Consider the following 24,162-nt stretch of genomic DNA (forward strand, 5'->3'; position numbering starts at 1 on the left):
CAATTTTCTCTGTACAATAATAAGAACCTGTGACTGCTTGGGAGAGCTGGTTTCTGACCACTAAAGTCATGAAATTGTCTCATAGGAAGTGAAGCTCTAAAATTGGAGCAGTATTTGTCTTTTTCATGTTGTCTTTAGGGTATGGTACAAACTTAAGGGGGACCCTGGGCAACAAAAAAAATTGTGAGCCCCCCCCCCCCCCCATACATTTATGCCAGACCCTGAATCCGAGCATGCAACCTGGTTTGCCGGGAGAGGGAGGATGCACAATAGGGAGTGTGAAGGGTGGAGGTGGGCAAGTCTGGTAGGAACCATGTACCATTGGGTGAGTACCTTCATAGCAGATTTAGTAGATATCCTGATAGTACAAGAGGTAAATGTGGACCAAAGTTGTGGTCAATCCTCCTCGGATTTGGTACTTCTAAGATCGTTCTCCCATTTGAAAACATACGAATGGGCTATATGGGTGGACAGGTGATTTAAGGCCCGTACACACGTACCGATCGTCGGCATACAAACGTCGGCGGACGAAAGATCTGCCGATTGTACGTGTGTTAGTATGGTGCCTCCGACAGATGTCTGCGCACAATCCGCGGACAAAAGTCTTTCGTGCAAACATGAAAATTTTTGTCTGCGGACACCAGAACGGACGATTGTTCGCCTGTCAGTACAGAATTCGGCCGACAGACCGCAGATTTGCAAGACTGGGCATGCTCAGAAAATTAAAAACACAGGGAAAGTTAACCATTACATGACATCACTTCTGCAGTCAGCTGAAGTCTGCAGACAAAATTCTTGTGCTGTCCTTGTGCTGTCTTTGCACTTTTCAACAGACACCGACATCCCGGGGAGAAAAGACGAACATTTGTATGCCGACGATCGGTACGTGTGTACGGGGCTTAAGTTGGAAATACAGCAAATAATGGTAATTTGGTTAGGTGACAGTGCTGTGTCATAACAGATATTTTCAAAGATCAAAATTCGTTGGATGTCCACCAATAGAAGTTGCTTGGCGATTCAAAGCTTGGGGGAAAGCATGGGTTTCCCAGAAGTGGTAGTAAGGGTAAATGTGGCAAAGTAAGTATGCTAAAATGTTTAGTAGAGTGCCAGATGGTCAAGGTATGGCGTATCAGGGGGTTCGAGGGTTCTGGGTCTTGATTTGGGTGGGAGCCAAGGGACCGCCTCAGGTGTCCACCCGTGAACAGCTGTATGATTCAAGTAGCACCCATAAGGGAGTAGTATCAAATGTGAAAAAGGATATTATAGTAATTGTGTAATTTGGACCACTTTGAAGTAAACTCAGAAACCAGGGACTCCAAGTCTCCTCCAGATCATTTGCGTACAAACATTGTGTGCATTGGCTTTTTTATGAATTTATTAAATAAACAGCATTACACTATGGGAGGCTCTTCCCTGTTCTTTCCTATGGACTAGTTTTGCATCTCTACTTCATTATATGAGAAAATAAGGTCATGCTAGTGTCAACAGTTTGCCGATGGGAGACCTACCAGTGGATTATGCTTATCTTGGTTCTATTTGACTCTCTAGTTTATTCAAGGAGTCAACGTTATCTGGTAAATGTGCGGTGTGAGGATTTTGGTATACTTGGGTGGAAGACACTTGTATTGATGCTAACACCTGATGTGGCACTTAGCCCCCGTTCACACTAAGGCGACCTGTGAGACGACTTGGTCGCCTCACAGGTCGCCTCCCATAGGGAAGCTGTGGACCCGTTCTAATAGGAGCGACACAAGTCGCTCCGACCTAGAAAAAGGGTCCGGAGCTTCTTTGGGGCGACCAGGAGGTGACCGCCATAGACTTCAATGTTATGAAGTCCGTGGCGGCCGCTCCAAGGTCGCGGCGCGCTGCTCGCACCGCGATCTCGGAGGTCGCCCCGGGAAGTAGCGTCGCGGTAGTGTGAACCGGTGCTTAATGTTGTCATTTATATTAGTATAGTGGCACTGGACACTATCACTATTTGGACTTAAATATAAGTGGGAGTCATATGTGTTTATATATGTTTCTTTGCACTGTTAAATTTTACATATTGTCACATATTGTCTAGATGTTAGTTATTTTACATTTGTCCGGGTTGACATTTTTTAAACATTTTATGTCTTATGACAGCAGCTAACTTTTTTGTAAGCACTATTTGATTGGATTTTGAGTGTTTTAGTAGAGTAACAACCAAGCGCAGCTGGATGATTTTTGAGTATTGTGTGCTTGGTGATTCTAGAGAACTAGAGGGAATGTCAATGAAATGGAAGCGCAATTGATTCCCTCTTGAGGACCCTCAGAAGATAAGGGTTCCAACAGAAGTGCTTAATGCTCTTCTGCCTCTAGGAGAACGTGTACTCCACCATCACAGCATTTCCTAATTATACTGGTTTACCTGCAGTTTTATTGATCGACAGTCCTGTAACATTTTCTGAAAAAAAGAAAAAAGAAAAAACTACCATTAACTTGAAAACACTTTAACCACTTAAGCCCCGGAGGATTTGGCTGCTAAAAGACCAGGGGGTTTTTTTGCGATTTTTTTCTGCGTGACTTTAACGGACAATTGCGCGGTCGTGCGACGCTGTACCTAAACGAATTTGACGTCCCACAAACAGAGCTTTCTTTTGGTGGTATTTGATCACCTGTGCGATTTTTTGATAATGCGCTATAAACAAAAGAGCGTCAATTTTGCAAAAATAACAACATTTTTCACATTTTTTTATATGAAATTCCCCCCCAAAAAAATCAAAATTTTTTAACATTTTCGGCCAATTTGTTTTATGCTACATATGTTTGGTAAATAAAATCGCAAAAAGCGTATTTTGATTGGTTTGCGCAAAAGTTATCGCGTTTACTAACAAAGGGAAAGATTTTTGTCATTTTTGGTGTTTTTTTTTTTTTTACGCGTAATGGCGGCGATCTGCGATTTTTTTTTTCGGTACTGCGACATTGCGGCAGACAGATCGGACCCTTGACTGACATTTTTGACACTTTTGGGGGTACCAGTGACATTACTGCAGTAATCAGTGCTATACATATGCACTGTTACTGCAAAAATGACACTGGCAGGGAAGGGGTTAACTTTATTGGACAGGGAGGGGTTAAGTGTGTCCTAGGGGGTGTGATTCTAACTGTGCAGGGACATTGCTATTGGTGTAAAAACAAAGATCAACGGTCCTACATAGTAGAACCGTCTGATCTTCATTTTTACACCAGGGAGAATGACGGGCGGCTTGTTTACATAAGCCGCTCCGCCTTTCTCCCTTCACCGGAGCGATCGTAGTGTGACCGGCGGACATCGAGTCCGCCGGTCACACGCACTGACTTGTCTGTGAACGAGCCGCGGCGAGGCGCGCACCCGCCCGCAATTGGCTCGCAAGTCAGTGACAGGCGAGTGACGTATCCATACGTCACTCTGCCTGGCCGGGGCTGACTGCCGCAGTATATAGTCGTGCGGCGGTCGGCAACCGGTTAAAGAAGAATGTATATTAACAAAAAAGACAACTTTCCTTTAATTTTTTTTTTTTTGTGGGTGCTCATTTGTAATGCAGCCCCATGATAGATTATATTATTTATGTTGTCTATTCTGAAGCAGAAATTGGTTGCATAATACACACATACTGTACAGAATACAATATGGGTGTCAGAAAAACGTCTGATTTTTACAAGAATCTCTGCAGATTTGATCACTGTTTGCATTAAATGTGTAGCAATAGATAGGTGAACTTTTTCTTGCTTATTTTTAAAGGATCAGTTTGCCACAACTTGTGTGATACTTATCTAGCACTGTCAGTAAAACATCCTGGGTTTTCATTATTCTTCATAGGGATGTAAAGAACTACATACACAAACAATTTTCCCTGTACAATAATAAGAACCTGTGACTGCTTGGGAGAGCTGGTTTCTAACCACTAACGTCATGAAATTGTCTCATAGGAAGTGAAGCTCTAAAATTGGAGCAGTATTTATATTTTTCATGTTGTCTTTAGGGTATGGTACAAACTTAAGGGGGACCCTGGGCAACAAAAAAATTGTGAGCACCCACTCCCCCCCTATACATTTATGCCAGACCCTGAAACCGAGCATGCAACCTGGTTTGCCGGGAGAGGGAGGATGCACAATAGGGAGTGTGAAGGGTGGAGTGGGGCAAGTCTGGTAGGAACCATGTACCATTGGGTGAGTACCTTCATAGCAGATTTAGTAGATATCATACTGATAGTACAAGAGGTAAATGTGGACCAAAGTTGTGGCCAATCCTCCTCGGATTTGGTACTTCTAAGATCGTTCTCCCACTTGAAAACATAAGAATGGGCTATATGGGTGGACATGTAATTACGTTGGAAATACAGCAAATAATGGTAATTTGGTTAGGTGACAGTGCTGTGTCATAACAGATATTTTCAAAGATCAAAATTCGTTGGATGTCCACCAATAGAATTTGCTTGGCGATTCAAAGCCTGGGGGAAAGCATGGGTTTTCCAGAAGTGGTAGCAAGGGTAAATGTGGCAAAGTAAGTTTGCTAAAATGTTTAGTAGAGTGCCAGATGGTCAAAGGATGGCGTATCAGGGGGCTCGAGGGTTCTGGGTCTTGATTTGGGTGGGAGCCAAGGGACCGCCTCAGCTGTCCACCCGTGAACAGCTGTATGATTCAAGTAGCACCCATAAGGGAGTATTATCAAATGTGAAAAAGGATATTACAGTAATTGTGTAATTTGGACCACTTTGAAGTAAACTCAGAAACCAGGGACTCCAAGTCTCCTCCAGATCATTTGCGTACAAACATTGTGTGCATTGGCTTTTTTATGAATTTATTAAATAAACAGCATTACACTATGAGAGACTCTTCCCTGTTCTTTCCTATGGACTAGTTTTGCATCTCTACTTCATTATATGAGAAAATAAGGTCATGCTAGTGTCAACAGTTTGCCGATGGGAGACCTACCAGTGGATTATGCTTATCTTGGTTCTATTTGACTCTCTAGTTTATTCAAGGAGTCAACGTTATCTGGTGAGTGCGGTGTGAGGATTTTGGTATACTTGGGTGGAAAACACTTGTATTGATGCTAACACCTGATGTGGCACTTAATGTTGTCATTTATATTAGTATAGTGGCACTGGACACTATCACTATTTGGACTTAAATATAAGTGGGAGTCATATGTGTTTATATATGTTTCTTTGCACTGTTAAATTTTACATATTGTCACATATTGTCTAGATGTTAGTTATTTTACATTTGTCCGGGTTGACATTTTTTAAACATTTTATGTCTTATGACAGCATCTAACTTTTTTGTAAGCACTATTTGAGTGGATTTTGAGTGTTTTAGTAGAGTAACAACCACGCGCAGCTGGGTGATTTTTGAGTATTGTGTGCTTGGTGATTCTAGAGAACTAGAGGGAATGTCAATGAAATTGAAGCGCAATTGGTTCCCTCTTGAGGACCCTCAGAAGAGAAGGGTACCAACAGAAGTGCTTAATGCTCTTCTGCCTCTAGGAGAACGTGTACTCCACCATCACGGCATTTCTTAATTATACTGGTTTACCTGCAGTTTTATAGATGGACAGTCCTGTAACATTTTCTGAAAAAAAGAAAAAACTACCATTAACTTGAAAACACTTTAAAGAAGAATGTATATTAACAAAAAAGACAACTTTCCTTTAATTTTTTTTTTTTTTTTTTTGTAGGTGCTCATTGGTAATGCAGCCCCATGATAGATCATTTATGTTGTCTATTCTGAAGCAGAAATTGGTTGCATAATACACACATACTGTACAGAATACAATATGGGTGTCAGCAAAACGACTGATTTTTACAAGAATCTCTGCAGATTTTATCACTGTCTGCATTGAATGTGTAGCAATAGATAGGTGAACTTTTTCTTGCTTATTTTTAAAGGATCAGTCTGCCACAACTTGTGTGATACTTATCTAGCACTGTCAGTAAAACATCCTGGGTTTTCATTATTCTTCATAGGGATGTAAAGAACTACATACACAAACAATTTTCTCTGTACAATAATAAGAACCTGTGACTGCTTGGGAGAGCTGGTTTCTGACCATTAAAGTCATGAAATTGTCTCATAGGAAGTGAAGCTCTAAAATTGGAGCAGTATTTGTCTTTTTCATGTTGTCTTTAGGGTATGGTACAAACTTAAGGGGGGCCCTGGGCAACCCCCCCCCCCATACATTTATGCCAGACCCTGAATCCGAGCATGCAACCTGGTTTGCCGGGAGAGGGAGGATGCACAATAGGGAGTGTGAAGGGTGGAGTGGGGCAAGTCTGGTAGGAACCATGTACCATTGGGTGAGTACCTTCATAGCAGATTTAGTAGATATCATACTGATAGAACAAGAGGTAAATGTGGACCAAAGTTGTGACCAATCCTCCTTGGATTTGGAACTTCTAAGAACGTTCTTCCACTTGAAGACATAAGAATGGTCTATATGGGCGGACAGGTAATTAAGTTAGTTATTTTACATTTGTTATAGCACTGTCTGCCTTGATTGTGGGCCATCCAAGTTGACATTTTTGAGACATTTTATGTCTTATGACAGCAGCTAAGTTTTTTGTAAACCCTATTTGAGTGGATTTTGAGTGTTTTAGTATAGTAACAACTAAGCGCGGCTGGGTGGTTTTTGAGTATTGTATGCTTGGCGATTCGAGAAAGCCAGAGGGAATGTCAATGACATAGAAGCGCAATTGATTCCCCCATAAGGAAGGGACCCTCAGAAGATAAGCATTACAACAGAGGTGCTTAATGCTCTTCTGCCTCTAGGAAAACTTGCACTCCACCATCACAGCATTTCTTAATTATACTGGATTACCTGCAGTTTCATTGATGGACAGTCTTGTAACATTTTCTAAAAAAAACAAAATAAAAACTACCGTTAACTTGAAAAAACACTTTAAAGAAGAATGTATATTAACATAAAGACAACTTTCCTTTCATTGTTTTGTGTGGGTGCTAATTTGTAATGCAGCCCCCATGATAGATTACTTTTGCTGTCTATCCTGAAGCAGAGACTAGTTGCATAATACACTCAAACTGTACAGAATACAATATGGGTGTCAGCAAAACGTCTGATTTTCACAAGAATCCCTACAGATGTGATCAGTGTTTGCATATATGGGTAGCTAGGTGATAGATAGGATAGATAGGTGAACTTCTTTTTGCTAATTTTTGAAGGAACAGTCTGCCACGACTTGTGTGATACTTAATTGGCACTGTCAGTAAAACATCCTGGGTTTTAATTATTCTTCAAAGGGATGTAAAGTACTAGACCCACAAACAATATTCTCTGTACAATAATGAGAAACTGTGACTGCTTGGGAGAGCTGGTTACTGACCACTAGAGTCCTGAAATTGTTTTATAGAAAGTGAAGCTCTTAAATGGGAGTATTATTTGTCTTTTTCAAGTTATCTTTAGGGTCTTAAGGGGACTCTGGGCAAAAAAAAAAATACTGTGAGCCCCCCTATAAATCAATGCCAGACCCTGATTCTGAGCATGCAGCCTGGCTGGCCAGGAAAGGGAGGAAGCATAATGGGGAGTGTGAAGGGTGGAGGTGGGCAAGTTTGGTAGGAACCATTTACCATTGGGTGAGTACCTTCATCGCAGATTTAGTAGATATCATACTGATAGAACAAGAGGTAAATGTGGACCAAAGCTGTGGCCAATCCTTCTCGGATTTGGTACTTCTAAGATTGTTCTCCCACTTGAAGACATAACAATGGGCTATATGGGTGGACAGATGATTAAGTTGGAAATACAGCAAATAATGGTAATTTGGTTAGGTGACAGTGCTGTGCCATAATAGATATTTTCAAAGATCAAAATTTGGTGGATGTCCACCAATAGAATGTGCTCGGCGATTCCAAGCCTGGGGGAAAGCATGGATTTCCCAGAAGTGGTAGCAAGGGTAAATGTGGCAAAGTAAGTTTGCTAAAATATTTAGTAGAGTGCCAGATGGTCAAAGTATGGCGCAACAGGGGGCTCATGATTCTGGGTCTTCATTTGAGTGGGAGTCAAGGGAGCGCCTCAGGTGTCTACCTGTGAACAGCTGTTTGATTCAAGTATCACCCATAAGGGAGTAGTATCAAATGTGAAAAAGGAAATTACAGTGATTGTGTAATTTCGGCCACTTTGAAGTAAACTTGGAAACTAGGGACTCCAAGTCTCCTCCAGAGCATTTGCGTATAAATATTGTGTGCATTGGCTTTTTTATTAATTAATTAAAAAAACAGTGTTACACTATGAGAGGCTCTTCCCTGTTCTTTCCTAAGGACAGGTTTTGCATCTCTACTTCATTACATGAGGAAATAAGGTCATGCTAGTGTCAATAGGGTGCCGGTGGGAGACCTACCAATGGATTATGCTTATCTTGGTGCTATTTGACTCTCTAGTTCATTCAAGGAGTCAACTTTATCTGGTGAATGCAGTGTGAGGATTTTGGTATACTGGGGTGGAAGGCACTTGTATTGATGCTAACACCTGATGTGGCACTTATTGTTGTCATTTTTTTTATTATAGTGGCGCTGGACACTATCACTATTTGGACTTTAATATAAGTGGGACTTATATGTGTTTATATGTGTTTCGTTGCCCTGATAAACATTACATATTGTCACATATTTTCTAGAAATTAGTTATTTTACATTTGTTATAGCACTGTCTGCCTTGATTGTGGGCTTTCTGGGTTGACATTTTTGAGACATTATATGTCTTATGACAACAGCTAACCTTTTTGTAAACACTATTTTAGTGGATTTTGAGTGTTTTATTAGAGTAACAACTAAGCGCGGCTGGGTGTTTTTTGAGTATTGTGTGCTTGGTGATTCTAGAGAACCAGAGGGAATGTCAATGAAATGGAAGCGCAATCGCTTCCCCCATAATGACCCTCAGAAGATAAGGGTTCCAACAGAAGTGGTTAGTGCTCTTTTGCCTCTAGGAAAAGGTGCACTCCACCATCACAGCATTCCTTAACTATATTGGTTTACCTGTAGCTTGATTGTTGGACAGTTCTCTAACATTTTCTAAAACAAAAAATAAAAAAAAACGACTAACTTGAAAAAACACTTTAAAGAAGAATGTATATTAACACATAGTATACATAATAAACACATATTGCTGTTTATCCTGAAGCAGAAATTAGTTGCATAATACACACATATTGTACAGAATACAATATGAGTGTCAACAAACTTCTGATTTTCACAAGAATCTCTGCAGATTTATTCAGTGTTATATAGGTGTAATGTTCCGGTACCTTTGGTACCCTAAATTACACTTTCCACAAGTGTATGCGCCCCACCATTTACTTTTGGAAAGGTGCGCATACACCTTTAAGACTGGAGCTTTCATCACCCAGCGCCGGACTAGATGGCTATTTAAAGTGCCGGTTCTCACTCACGTGTTCGTTCAAACACCCTTACCTGGATGCTAACCTTGCTTGAAGCTTCCATGCTTGCAAGCTTACCTCACTGACGGAACCTAGCCGCGCTGATCCCTGTATCCCGCTACTGGATCATCCGCCTCTCCTGAACCACCCTTCGGCTGTATCGCTACTAGTGCTAAGTACCCCGCAGGGGAATTCTCTATAAACTTATACTAAGCTTACACTATCTAGCTCTGCATAGTAAAGACTGTTTATTACATCTGCATAACTAGATTGCTAGCTCTTGAGACTATTGCTACTTTTCTGCACTGGGTTGATCTCTTTTGTATGTCCACCTGCTATTCTGTCATCTGCTACCATACAACATTGCTAAACCTTCCTGCATCCATCTGCTACTGTCTCACCTTCAAGTGTCTATCACCTACCACCTCCACTCAACCTATCCCTCAACCTTCATCATTGTGTTACCACATACATAAAGTCATTCTAGGAACCAGCTTGCCAATTGTGTGTATTTACTGGCTGAAATAAGACCTTCCACACATGATGAGTCATTGAGGTTGGGAATGGTATCTCAGCATATCTCTTACATGACTACTGACGTGGAACTATTTCTGCAGCTGAAAATCCACACCATATAAGAAACGCAGGAGCGTTACAGATTGAACGAACCAAAAAAATGGATTCAGCAGAAATAACCACTCAGGTGACACAATTAAAACAGCAAGTATCTGCGTTAATACACGCACTTGCTGAATTAAAAGAAGACAATCAGGCTCTGTCGCAGCAGGTAATTAGACTGACACAACTTACCTCTGCTCAGTCCCCTGAACCCAAGATAAATCCCCCTTTGGTATTTACAGGCGATCGCAAAAAATTTCGCGAATTTAAAAACGCATGTGAGTTACTTTTTTTGCTAAAACCTCGTACCTACCTTACTGATCACATTAAGGTTTGTACTATTATTTCTTACCTATCAAGCGATCCTCGAGCCTGGGCAGATTCTCTTTTTGAGAAAAACGACCAGCTTCTCAACTCCTATGCCTTGTTCCTGGCAGAGCTCACTAGCCTATATGATGACCCCAATAGGCAGAGTACTGCTGATCTTCAGCTAAGATCCTTGAAACAAGGAAGGAGGCCTGTAGAAGACTTTGTCGCAGAGTTCAAGAGATGGACCCTTGATTCAGAATGGAATGATGCATCTCTAAAAACCCAATTTAGGCTTGGCCTATCAGAAGCCGTTAAGGACGAGCTCACCCGAGCGGATCTGCCAAAAACCCTGGATGCATTAATACAACTCAGTATTACCATAGATAGAAGACTACGAGAAAGAAAGGCTGAAAAGATGGGAATGCCATTATCCGTTTCCTCTCGGAGTCTGGCCGTTCCTATGGAGGTAGGAACCATACGCCCACCGCTATCAACTATGGAAAAAGCCAAAAGACGAAATGAAAATCTCTGCTTGTACTGTGCATCCCCGGATCACAAGATAAACGTCTGTCCCCTAGTCAACAAAAAGAAGGGTGAGTGTTCACATGTCTCCCTAGGAGGATTGACAACTTCATTCACTAACCCCTACATTTCTGTTTTTTTGACATTACAGTGGGACCAGAACAGGATTACTACTAAGGCCATGATTGACACAGGATCTTGTGGAAATTATATGGATATATGTTTTGCTGCTTTAAATAAAATTCCTATTATTTCTAAACTCAAACCTGTCTCAGTAAGTCTTATTACCGGTGTTCCGTTATCCTCTGGTCCGATCACCGATCAGACACAAGCACTTCTAGTCACTATTAACGAGTCTCATAGGGAGACTTCTACCTTCGATTTAATACCATTACCCCACTTTCCCATTGTGTTGGGACTTCCCTGGTTGCACACACACCAACCAACCATAGATTGGAAGAAACGGTCCTTGACCTTCCCTTCTTGTTATTGCGAGGAAACGTGTAACCTCCCGTTTTCCGGGAAGATTCTGTCTGTGGTGACAGATGAGATTGCACCACTATGTTATCAGGATCTTTCTGAGGTTTTTCTTGAGAAAAATGCTCAAGCATTACCTCCTCATCGAGACTATGATTGTAGCATTGATCTACTCCCAAATAGCAAATTGCCGTTCGGTCATGTTTATCCTCTTTCACAGGATGAACTTGCCCATCTCAAAGGTAGCAAAGTGTGGGGCCAGGATGGGATTTTAAGGGTACCGTTATATAACTAATAAAAGAGATGTATCTACAGGGATAGCTAAAAAGTATATAATTTTATTATATCACATAGAATGAAAAAAATAATACAAATACAAGTACAAGGACATTACTGTTACAAGATAATATGATACATCATCATAGTAACAACAGAATTGATAAAATATCGTCAAAGATAATTTCCTTGAAATGTGGACAGGACTCGTCAGGGGTCACAGTTAGTCTGGAGGTGCCAGAACTGGTATGTGTCCCTCTAGTCGTTCCAAATACCACTACCCGACATGTTTCGCGGTAATACCGCTTCTTCAGGGGTATAAAGGATGTAACTTGATAAAAAGCCACTAAAGAATGACAAAAGTAGGTACATGATTATCATACATATATAAAAGCGTGTGTACATATACATGTTCGTTTTGCTGTTTCGAATATCGGTGTGTGTCAAGTATGGAGCAGTTGGCGATAAGCCCCTCCTACTTCTGACACTAATACGTCATTTATTCGATCACATGGTAGACATTTTACTTACATGAATATATAAGAAGAGTGTTCTACACTGGCATGCAGGCCAAAGCATATATGTGATACTTCCAGTGGTGGAACTGATGGTTAATGGCAAACGGAGCGTAGGCGTCGGTCACCAAAAAATTGTCCCCCGGGCGGGCAAGGATGACCAATTGGCAAAAAAGCCTAGACAGTGGAAAATATAGAGAATGCTGGTATATGGAGTATTATATTCATTTAAAGGCTGCAGAAATATATACTGCAGATTATGTTGGTCACATTATTCAGATCATTAGATATGAGTAGAAATTGGTGTTGAAAAATTTAAAAATATAAATTGAAACGCCTCCAATCTTTATAGATAGGAATGGGGTGAGGGGGGGGGGGGGGAAACTCACCAAAAAATGACATCAATAGAGTATATGAAAACCTACCAGACTCTATGCCAAGGCTTGTGTGATGGTCAGACGATGGAGAAAGGGTGGAGAAAATATGTGCGATCAGAGAGGCACAGGAATGATATCGCAAATCAAGCGAACCATCATATCTCAATCTCCAATTTAGCCAGTACCGCTCTGTAAAATGTTTAAAAAAAAAGAGGAAAGTAGCAAAATAAGCAAAAAGGAGAGCTTAAACAGGTTGGTTCTAAACATACTCTGAGTCCATACATGGTCACAGATTGCTGAGTAAGTGCAGCTTAATGCCCATACCCAAACTCTAAGGGAGAGGGTACATGGCTAAATGCAGAATGTGCAAGGTAAAAAAAGAGAATAGTAGATGATAAGGATTTGACGTCACCGAGGCGCGCGTCGCCGTTGTGTGACGGCGGAGTTGATGACCTATTTAAGACAGGTATGGTAGCCAGCTAGTGTGCAGACGATGGAGCTCCGACATATGGATCAGTAAACGGTAACTACGCTTCAGCCTCCTTATCATCTACTATTCTCTTTTTTTTACCTTGCACATTCTGCATTTAGCCATGTACCCTCTCCCTTAGAGTTTTGGTATGGGCATTAAGCTGCACTTACTCAGCAATCTGTGACCATGTATGGACTCAGAGTATGTTTAGAACCAACCTGTTTAAGCTCTCCTTTTTGCTTATTTTGCTACTTTCCTCTTTTTTTTAAACATTTTACAGAGCGGTACTGGCTAAATTGGAGATTGAGATATGATGGTTCGCTTGATTTGCGATATCATTCCTGTGCCTCTCTGATCGCACATATTTTCTCCACCCTTTCTCCATCGTCTGACCATCACACAAGCCTTGGCATAGAGTCTGGTAGGTTTTCATATACTCTATTGATGTCATTTTTTGGTGAGTTCCCCCCCCCCCCCCTCACCCCATTCCTATCTATAAAGATTGGAGGCGTTTCAATTTATATTTTTAAATTTTTCAACACCAATTTCTACTCATATCTAATCATCTGAATAATGTGACCAACATAATCTGCAGTATATATTTCTGCAGCCTTTAAATGAATATAATACTCCATATACCAGCATTCTCTATATTTTCCACTGTCTAGGCTTTTTTGCCAATTGGTCATCCTTGCCCGCCCGGGGGACAATTTTTTGGTGACCGACGCCTACGCTCCGTTTGCCATTAACCATCAGTTCCACCACTGGAAGTATCACATATATGCTTTGGCCTGCATGCCAGTGTAGAACACTCTTCTTATATATTCATGTAAGTAAAATGTCTACCATGTGATCGAATAAATGACGTATTAGTGTCAGAAGTAGGAGGGGCTTATCGCCAACTGCTCCATACTTGACACACACCGATATTCGAAACAGCAAAACGAACATGTATATGTACACACGCTTTTATATATGTATGATAATCATGTACCTACTTTTGTCATTCTTTAGTGGCTTTTTATCAAGTTACATCCTTTATACCCCTGAAGAAGCGGTATTACCGCGAAACATGTCGGGTAGTGGTATTTGGAACGACTAGAGGGACACATACCAGTTCTGGCACCTCCAGACTAACTGTGACCCCTGACGAGTCCTGTCCACATTTCAAGGAAATTATCTTTGACGATATTTTATCAATTCTGTTGTTACTATGATGATGTATCATATTATCTTGTAACAGTAATGTCCTTGTACTTGTATTTGTATTATTTTTTTCATTCTATGTGATATAATAAAATTATATACTTTTTAGCTATCCCTGTAGATACATCTCTTTTATTAGTTATATAACGGTACCCTTAAAATCCCATCCTGGCCCCACACTTTGCTACCTTTCCGAATTTGTCCAGGGATGAGGTACCTAAATACCTAATATCTAATTCAATGGGCTAATTTCTTGCCCATCTCAAAACCTATTTGGACGAGAACTTGGAAAAAGGTTTTATTAGACCTTCCACTTCTTCCACAGCAGCAGGACTCTTTTTTGTTCGCAATAAAGATTCAAGTCTCAGACCTATCATCGACTACAGGAAATTGAATGCTATCACAATAAAAGATCGCTATCCTCTACCGCTTATCCCTGAGCTCATTGAGCAGGTGCGTGGAGCTACCTATTTTTCAAAATTAGACCTGAAAGGAGCATACAATCTCATTCGAATCCGTGATGGACACGAGTGGAAGACTGCATTCAGAACTAGATACGGATTGTTCGAATATCTTGTGATGCCATTCGGCCTATGCAATGCCCCCGCAGTTTTCCAACGATTTATAAACGATATTTTTAAAGACTTACTAGATGTCTGTGTTGTGGTATATCTGGACGATATACTTATATATTCACGGACCCTGTCTGAACACATAAGACATGTAAGACTTGTATTATCGAGATTGCTTGCACATAATCTTTATGTGAAGCTGAAGAAATGCTTGTTCCATAAAGATGAGGTACTCTTTCTAGGCTACATCATATCCAAAACAGGAATCGAGATGGACATGAGTAAAATATCCTGCATTCAGGATTGGCCTACACCAACTACACGCAAGGCGCTACAGCGATTCCTGGGATTTTCAAATTTCTACAGGAAGTTCATAAAAAACTTTTCTGCTATTGTGAGACCCCTCACACAGCTCACTAGCATAAAAATACCATTTAAATGGTCAGAAGCAAATAAGGCTTTCCACTTGTTAAAGACAAGGTTTACTTCCGCTCCCATATTACGCCATCCAGACCCATCCCTCCAATACATTCTGGAGGTAGATGCGTCAAACATGGCAGTAGGAGCAATACTCTCCCAACGACCTACCCACACTTCACCACTTCATCCAGTCGCTTTTTTTTCTAAATCCCTGAGCAGTCCCGAGATAAATTACCCCGTGGGTGAAAAGGAACTGCTTGCTATAAAATTGGCTCTGGAGAATTGGCGACATTTACTCGAAGGCACCCAACTACCAATAATTATATACACGGACCATAAAAACCTCCAATATCTTCAGACTAGCAAAACTCTCTCGCATCGACAGGTACGATGGTCACTATTCTTTCTAAGGTTTAACTTCCTAGTGACCTACACACCTGCAGATAAGAACAAAAAGGCGGATGCACTATCACGACTAACTGAAGAAAACTACTTTGAAATCCCTTCCGTTCCTATAATACCTCACAAACGCATTATTGGAGTTGTCCGTTCCTTAAAGGAAGAGGTTCTGCATGGTATAAGTTTGGATTCACCCCCACCACAACTAAATACTGATGCAGAAGGCTTCCTCTACTACAACGACAAACTGAACATACCACCTACCCTACGCACCAAGATCTTGGAATTATCGCATGATGTGCCTATGGCAGGACATATGGGTATGACAAAGACTTTCAATTTGACTTCTCGACAATTCTGGTGGCCTGACATGAAAACATCTATACAAAAATTCGTCTCTTCATGCAATGTCTGTGCCAGGTCCAAAAATGACACTACGAGACCATCCGGTCTACTATGCAGTCTACCAATACCCCAAACTCCATGGGAGGTTTTGTCATTGGACTTCATCGTAGAATTGCCTCCTTCCAAAGGATTTAATACCATCTTGGTGTCAGTGGACCATCTGACAAAGATGGCACATTTCATTGCTATTCGCAGACTACCTTCGTCCAAACAAACGGCAGAACTCCTGATGAAACATGTCTTCAGATTACATGGTATCCCAAAAACTCTTCTGTCTGACCGTGGATCCCAATTTATTTCTAAATTCTGGCAAGAACTATGTCACATACTACGGATTGAGCGGAAGCTCACTTCTCCTTACCATCCGCAGACCAACGGACAGACTGAAAGAGTCAACCAATGCATCGAGCAGTATTTACGTTGTTACACTTCTTACCAACAGGATGATTGGTTGGATCTTCTCCCCCTGGCAGAATTTGCCTACAACAACGCAACTCACAGTACAACCAAGCAGAGTCCGTTCTACTTGAACTATGGGTTCCATCCCTCTATTCTCCCTCCACGCATCCTTCCTTCAAATAACCCAGTAGCCTCAGACTATCTTACCCAAATAAAGGATTCTCTGGGTTTACTAAATACTACCATTGCACACGCTCACAGTCAACAAAAGTAGTACTATGATCTTCGTAGAAGACCTTCTCCACAGTATACTATCGGGGACCTCGTTTGGCTCTCAACAAAAAACTTGAGACTGAAGATCCCTAGCAAAAAGCCTGGACCTCTGTTCTTGGGACCTTTCCCAATCAAGAAACTTATTGGAAAAGCTGCAGTGCAGCTTACATTGCCAATGGACCTAAAAATCCATCCCATTTTCCATGTGTCGCTACTAAAACCCCATGTTCCGGACCAAGGAATAAGGCCTAATATTCCACCTCCCCCTCCTGTACAAGTTGAAGGTGGAGAAGAATACGAGATAAAAGAGATTCTGGATTCTCGTATCTACAGAAGAAGACTTCAGTACTTGGTTAGATGGAAGAACTATGGGCCCCAAGACGACACCTGGCTAAACACCTCTGACATACATGCCCCTAGATTAATCCGCAATTTTCATGCGAGATACCCAGACAAACCAGCTCCAGAGGCCTTCAGGAGCAGGCCTTAAGGGGGGGGTATTGTAATGTTCCGGTACCTTTGGTACCCTAAATTACACTTTCCACAAGTGTATGCGCCCCACCATTTACTTTTGGAAAGGTGCGCATACACCTTTAAGACTGGAGCTGTCATCACCCAGCGCCGAACTAGATGGCTATTTAAAGCGCCGGTTCTCACTCACATGTGTTCGTTCAAACACCCTTACCTGGATGCTAACCTTGCTTGAAGCTTCCATGCTTGCAAGCTTACCTCGCTGACGGAACCTAGCCGCGCTGATCCCTGTATCCCGCTACTGGATCATCCGCCTCTCCTGAACCACCCTTCGGCTGTATCGCTACTAGTGCTAAGTACCCCGCAGGGGAATTCTCTATAAACTTATACTAAGCTTACACTATCTATCTCTGCATAGTAAAGACTGTTTATCACATCTGCATAACTAGATTGCTAGCTCTTGAGACTATTGCTACTTTTCTGCACTGGGTTGGTCTCTTTTGTATGTCCACCTGCTATTCTGTCATCTGCTACCATACAACATTGCTAAACCTTCCTGCATCCATCTGCTACTGTCTCACCTTCAAGTGTCTATCACCTACCACCTCCACTCAACCTATCCCTCAACCTTCATCATTGTGTTACCACATACATAAAGTCATTCTAGGAACCAGCTTGCTAATTGTGTGTATTTACTGGCTGAAATAAGACCTTCCACACATGATGAGTCATTGAGGTTGGGAATGGTATCTCAGCATATCTCTTACATGACTACTGACGTGGAACTATTTCTGCAGCTGAAAATCCACACCATATAAGAAACGCAGGAGCGTTACAATAGGTAGCATAGGTGAACTTGTTGCTCATTTACGAAGGACCAGTCTGCCACGTTTTGTGTGAAACTTATCTAACACTGTCAGTAAAACATGCTGGGTTTTCATTATTCTTCATAGGGATGTAAAGAACTAGATACACAAACAATTTTCTCTATACAATAATAAGAACCTGTGACTGCTTGGGAGAGCTGGTTACTGACTACTAGAGTCCTGAAATTGTCTCATAGAAAGCGAAGCTCTAAAATGGAAGCAGTATTTGTCTTTTTCAAGTTCAACTTCATCTTTAGGGTCTGGTACAGATTTAAGGGGGACTCAGGCCAAAAAAAAAAAAAAATTGTGAGCCCCCCCCCCCTATAAATCCATGCTAGATCCTGAATCAGAGCATGCAGCCTGGCTGGCCGGGAAAGGGAGGAAGCATCATAATAGGGAATGTGAAGGGTGGAGGTGGGCAAGTCTGGTAGGACCATGTACCATTGGGTGAGTACCTTCATAGCATATTTTGTAGATATCATACTGATAGTACAAGAGGTAAATCTGGACCAAATTTGTGGCCAATCCTCCTCGGATTTGGTACTTCTAAGATCGTTCTCCCACTTGAAGACATAAGAATGGGCTATATGGGTGGACAGGTGATTAAGTTGGAAATACTGTAGATAATGGTAATCTGGTTAGGTGACAGTGGTGTGTCATAACAGATATTTTCAAAGATCAAAATGTGTTGAATGTCAACCAATGGAATGTTCTTGTTGATTCCAAGCCTGGGGGAAAGCATGGGTTTCCTAGAAGTGGTAGTAAGGGTAAATGTGGCAAAATAAGTTTGCTAAAATATTTATTAGAGTGGTTAATGTATGGCACATTTCTTTAGGGTCTGGTGCAGGTTTAAGGGGGACTCTGGGCAAAAAAAAAAAATTGTGAGCCCCCTCCACATAAATCCATGCCAGAGCCTGAATCTGAGCATGCAGCCTGGCTGGCCAGAAAAGGGAGGGTCAAGTTTGTGGCCTCCCTCTTTACCTGAACCATATGCCCTCAATGTGGGGGTGCCCTGCCATGTCCCCATAGTGAGGACGACAATAGGGACCTCATCCCCACAACCTTGGCTGGTGGTTGTGGGGGTCTGCAGTCAGGGGGCTTATCAGAATCTGGTATCCCCCTTTAAAAATAAGGAGGCCCCCAGATACCCCCTATGTAAAGGGGTATAAGGTACATAGTACACCTAGTCCTTCATGGAAAAAAAAAAAACTAGAAATAAAGACACCCTAATGTTTGACAAGTTCTTTAATAGAAAAAAATAGAAATCACCACATAATGTTCCTCATTATAATTCCATCATCATGCTGACTTGTCAAAAAAAGAAAACAGATAACAGGCACACAAGTGATCCTGATGGTGCCACTAGTCAAATGACAGTGTCCTGAGCTGCCATCATATTCATAAGGGAAGGGGTGGGCATAGTGGTAGCATCATTGAACAAATATGGCCATGGCCATTTTGGTCAATGTCAGGGATGTCACTGCTATCCCACCCCTTTGCTTAAAAGAAGAGGGGATTCTTGATTATATGAATGGCTCTTAGGGATGCTGTGGGTGCAAGCACCCTTAGAAGCCTACAGTGAAAAGTTGTCATATAAGAAGCTGTAGAAATGCCACTTCTAAATCGGTCGATGAACAGGGTGCAGAATGTGCTAAAATTCAGCCCCCTTTGTGTTTGGTTATAAGTTTGGAAAAACAATTTATATTCCTCTATTATGTCTCCTTATGCACAACCTTGATTTTTATGTCTAACTGTAAAATCGCTATGTCAATATATGCAATGTGCAATATAGTGCAGACAATAATACTGTGTTTTTAACCAATATAACACTGATGCCTTTTAACAGGAGAAAAGTTGCAGTTCAAGGGAGCAGTTTGTCAATTTGTTTTTTACAAAATAAAATTAGCTAGTTCTCTAGAGTCTGCATGTTTCTATAAAATGTCATATTACTAGGCCTGAAAATATCACTAAGACCATTCAAAAGAAACCCAAGAGCAAATCTTAATTATACACACCATGTGCAGGATGCCCCTCAGTTTCTAAAAAGAAGATGAAATACAGTTTAATAAGAAGATAGGAGACATTTCTGTATTACTAGAACACATTATTAAAAACCAAATCCAAATGCAACCACAACATCAAACTACTGGTAAGTTGCAACATTTTACATTTTCGTTCTTGGTTTTAAAGTAAGAAAGTTAAAGTAGTTAAAAGTTAAAGTAGAAGTCCACCCTAACACCAAAATCTCTGCATCTACAGACCTCCTCGATCTAACACTAACCTATCTAGACCTGTAAAGAAGAAATCAGTATACAAACCTTTTTTGAAGCCGATCAGACCCGATCCCATGCTGAGCTGTCAGCCGCTGCTTCACTGTAGAGACGGGTGCAGAGGACACAAACGACAAGGGAAGACCCATAGTAAGTGTATGGGTGACATCACTCCCCATTCATTTCACAGCCGTTGTTGGCTGTGTCCTCTGCAGAGCTCCCGCCGCCAGAGACCAGAACTGATTGGCTTCAAAATGGTATATATATATTGATTTCTTCTTTACAGGGCTAGATAGGTTAGTGTTAGATCGTAGAGGTCTATAGATGCAGGGATTTTAGTTTTAGGATGGACTTACACTCAAAAGTAAGAATACAGGATTGTTAAAGCATTAGAAGTGGTAGTCAAAAGATTGTTCCTATTGCCTTTGGGATTGAACTGTCAATAAAGGAATTGATCTACCTTGCTTGAGAATTTCATATGGTCAAAAACATGTCAAGAAATATTTTCAAAATGCATAAGCAAGTTGTGCTAGATCAAAAGATTATCGTCATTACTAATGTACATCAGGGTAACAAATAGAGCCAATGCATAAATTAAACTTTCAATTATGGAAACTAGAGGTTATTAGAACAAAACAAAACCAGGCTGAGATGTTAAAAACAAACAAAATGTTTAAAGGCATAGAATACCAACATGTCATGATTGCTTTGAAAATATGGGCTACCCAAACTAAATGTTTGCTTTAACAACCACATAGTCAAACTATTTACGTAGGTTGCAGAAAAAGTACAAGGTGGCGTTACAAACTTTCACTTGTCCCATCATGTTAGTTAGGTGGCAACTTCCTAGATAGGCGATAGGTAGTAGATAGCTTAGCTTTAGTTTTGTTTGATAGGTCAATTTCGTTGCCACACTGTAGACAGTGCGGATAATTTGTTTTAGGCATCTGTACCTGGGTCTTGTAAATACAGATATTGTTGGATCTTGGGAACTTTGTGATCTAGCTACCCCCTCTTCCTAGTATAGTCAGTTGTGGGTCTATTAAAGGGGACACTGGCTGGTGGTACTGAAGAGCTCTAGCCAGATACTGTCTACTAAAGACAAAAGGACTTCGCTCTACTTGCTCTACTCTACTTTTTTTTAGAAAAAAAACATTCCCCTCTGGGTGATCTATTTACACTACAAGGACTTTAACAAACTTTGTTGCAAATTTCTAACTTCTGAAGAAATCCGTGTGTGTTTGTCTTTGTCCCTGTGGAAAGGGAATCTAATGGGAGTGGTTTCATAATTACCAATCAGCTGTTGCACCTGCAGGACTCCAATGAGGAAAAGCAAATGTAGGGTTTACACCCCTTTAGACATGATTTCCTATTGGTAGTATTTTACCAAAAATGACATTTTTGTTGCAGGGGATGCCTGAAATCTGACTTGTATCTTAGTGCAGATTTCTGGGAAAATCAGTGAGCTAATCTCACACAAGAAGGAAATTATATTTGTACAGAAAGCCTTCAAGTAGCCATAATGCATTTTATTTGTCAGAAAATTACAGAGCTGCAGATTGAAAAGGAAAGGTAAGTTTTAATAACATGCAATTACAATTTGACTTGTGTCGCAATTGTATATGCGTTATTTTTTTAATTTATTTGTTGTTGTTTTTTCCCCAAAAAAGTGGGGTTACCCTTTAAGTCCTCATTGTATATAATTTTTATTCTTGGAGTATCCCAACACATCCTTCATCCCTATCCAAGTTTTCCAAAAATAAAAACAACAAAAAATCCCCTAGACTGGTCATTGAAGAAACAAGTGTTGTGTGCAACTGTCTGTGGAAACTACTGTGTGCCTGGCTGCAGGGCTGAAGTTGAGAAGACCTGGGCAAACTTCCAGTGGCTCTAAGGGAGTAGCACTACACTTGAAAATCAGAATTAGCCTTGACACCATGGTGGTGTAATGAAGGTAACCCATGTGACAATAAATGCTGGATTATGTTTCTGACACTCATTAGAACTGCAAACGTTTCATGGATGAGTGGTGATACATCCTCAAATTACAGAAAAACTGAATTTTTGTAAAATCTTACCTGTAAAATTCCTTTCTCTGAGTCCTCCGACAATCGCCGCCCCTTCATATTCATCACCAATGGGGGTAAATGACCTTCTCCGTAGGAGTAGCTAGGCAACAGAATATGTTAATATTAAGGCTTTTAACATATCCCACCCCCACGGGGGTGGTCCCCTCAGTCAATACCCTCCTACTTCCTGTGTCCATACCTCAGTTTCAGTGGAATAGCAGTAGAGTATATAATCAAACCCCAAAAGAGGGGCGGGGGCGGCGACTGTCGGAGGACTCAGAGAAAGGAATTTTACAGGTAAGATTTTACAAAAATTCAGTTTTCTCTTACGTCCTCCGACAGTCGCCGCCCCTTCATATTCATCACCAATGGGGACGTCCCATAGCAGTGTAAACATGAGGGGTGGGAAACGCAGCCGCACCCAAGGCAACGCCGTCTCCACAACAGAGAAAAGAACCTTACCAAGGGAAGGAACCCAGCCGGGTAGCATGAAAAAAAAAAAAAATCGCTCAACAGGAGCAACAACCCAGGAAAAAACAAATAACTCAGGGATAAAACGCTATCCCAAACAGCCAAGGGCCCAAAACAAGGGACCCTAAGGTACTGCCGCACTAAGAACCTTGCGGCCAAAGGAAGCATCAGCCGATGCCTGAACATCCACCTTGTAGAACTTAGTGAAGGTGTGAACGGACGACCAAGTCGCCGCCTTACACACCTGGGCCACGGAAGCCCGATGATGACAGGCCCAAGACGTACTCAAAGATCTAGTAGAGTGCGCCTTCACAGGCATAGGAGGAACTTTCCCCTTCAAAGCATATGCCTGTTCAATGGTCTGTCTGATCCATTTGGCGATGGTAGAAGCCGACGCCGCCATGCCCTTCCGAGGACCCTCATGAAGGACAAATAAGGAATCCGACTTGCGAAAGGATTCAGTCGACGTCAGGTACACCCTGATCGCCCGAACAACATCCAGAGAGTGCAAATCCACCTCCTTCGGATGCTTGGGCTTCGCGCAGAGCGAAGGGAGGACAATATCCTCATTGAGGTAAAAATCAGAAATCCGTTTCGGAAGAAAAGAAGGGTTAGGTCGCAAGACCACCTTATCCAGGTGAACGACCAGATACGGAGACCTGCAGGACAAAGCTGCCAGCTCCGACACCCTGCGAGCCGAAGTGATCGCCACCAAAAAGGCGACCTTCTTGGACAACATAGCCAACGAGATCTTCCTGATCTGTTCAAAAGGAGCATGTTGTAACACGGATAGAACGAGATTCAAATCCCAAGGAGGCAGAGGATCCCTCCTAGGAGGGACCAGATGTCGCACCCCTTGAACAAAAGTGCCAACCAAGGAGTTAGATGCCACAGGACGTTGAAAAAGAACGCAAACACGCCAACGCAAACACCTGACCCTTAATCGTAGCCAGCGCCAAACGCTGGTCAACACCCGTTTGAAGGAAGAACAACACACGAGACACCGAATACGTGCGAGGGGAATGCCCCCTGGACTCACACCAGGCAAAATAGGCCTTCCAAGTACGGTAATAGACCTTCCCCGAGGAAGACTTCCTCGCGTTGATCAAAGTGTGAATGACCTCAGGGGAGAGACCCCTATCCCTCAGGACCTCGGTTTCAACAGCCAGGCCGTCAAAGCCAGCGACTGTAAAGCAGGATGGAATATCGACCCTTGAGACAGGAGATCCTCTCGAAGAGGCAGACGCCACGGGGCGTCGACCGCCAGATTCACGAGGTCTGCGTACCAGGACCGGCGAGGCCAGTCCGGTGCCACAAGAATCACTGCGTGCTGTTCCGAGCTCAACCTGCGCAGGAACCTGGACAGCAGTTGAATCGGTG

At 41.8% G+C, this 24,162-nt stretch overlaps 1 long non-coding RNA gene across 1 annotated transcript; it reads left to right on the top strand.

The window, feature by feature from the left end:
- Positions 1-6,255: 6,255 nt before the first annotated feature.
- Positions 6,256-8,883, top strand: LOC309563753. Its single transcript, XR_014225740.1, has 3 exons — positions 6,256-6,326; positions 7,616-7,837; positions 8,040-8,883. It is a non-coding gene; the product is annotated as an uncharacterized lncRNA (long non-coding RNA).
- The last annotated feature ends 15,279 nt before the right edge of the window (positions 8,884-24,162 follow it).

The sequence above is a fragment of the Pelophylax lessonae genome (assembly GCF_965119305.1).
Source record: "Pelophylax lessonae genome assembly, chromosome: 9".
Classification (NCBI taxonomy): Eukaryota; Metazoa; Chordata; class Amphibia; order Anura; family Ranidae; genus Pelophylax; species Pelophylax lessonae.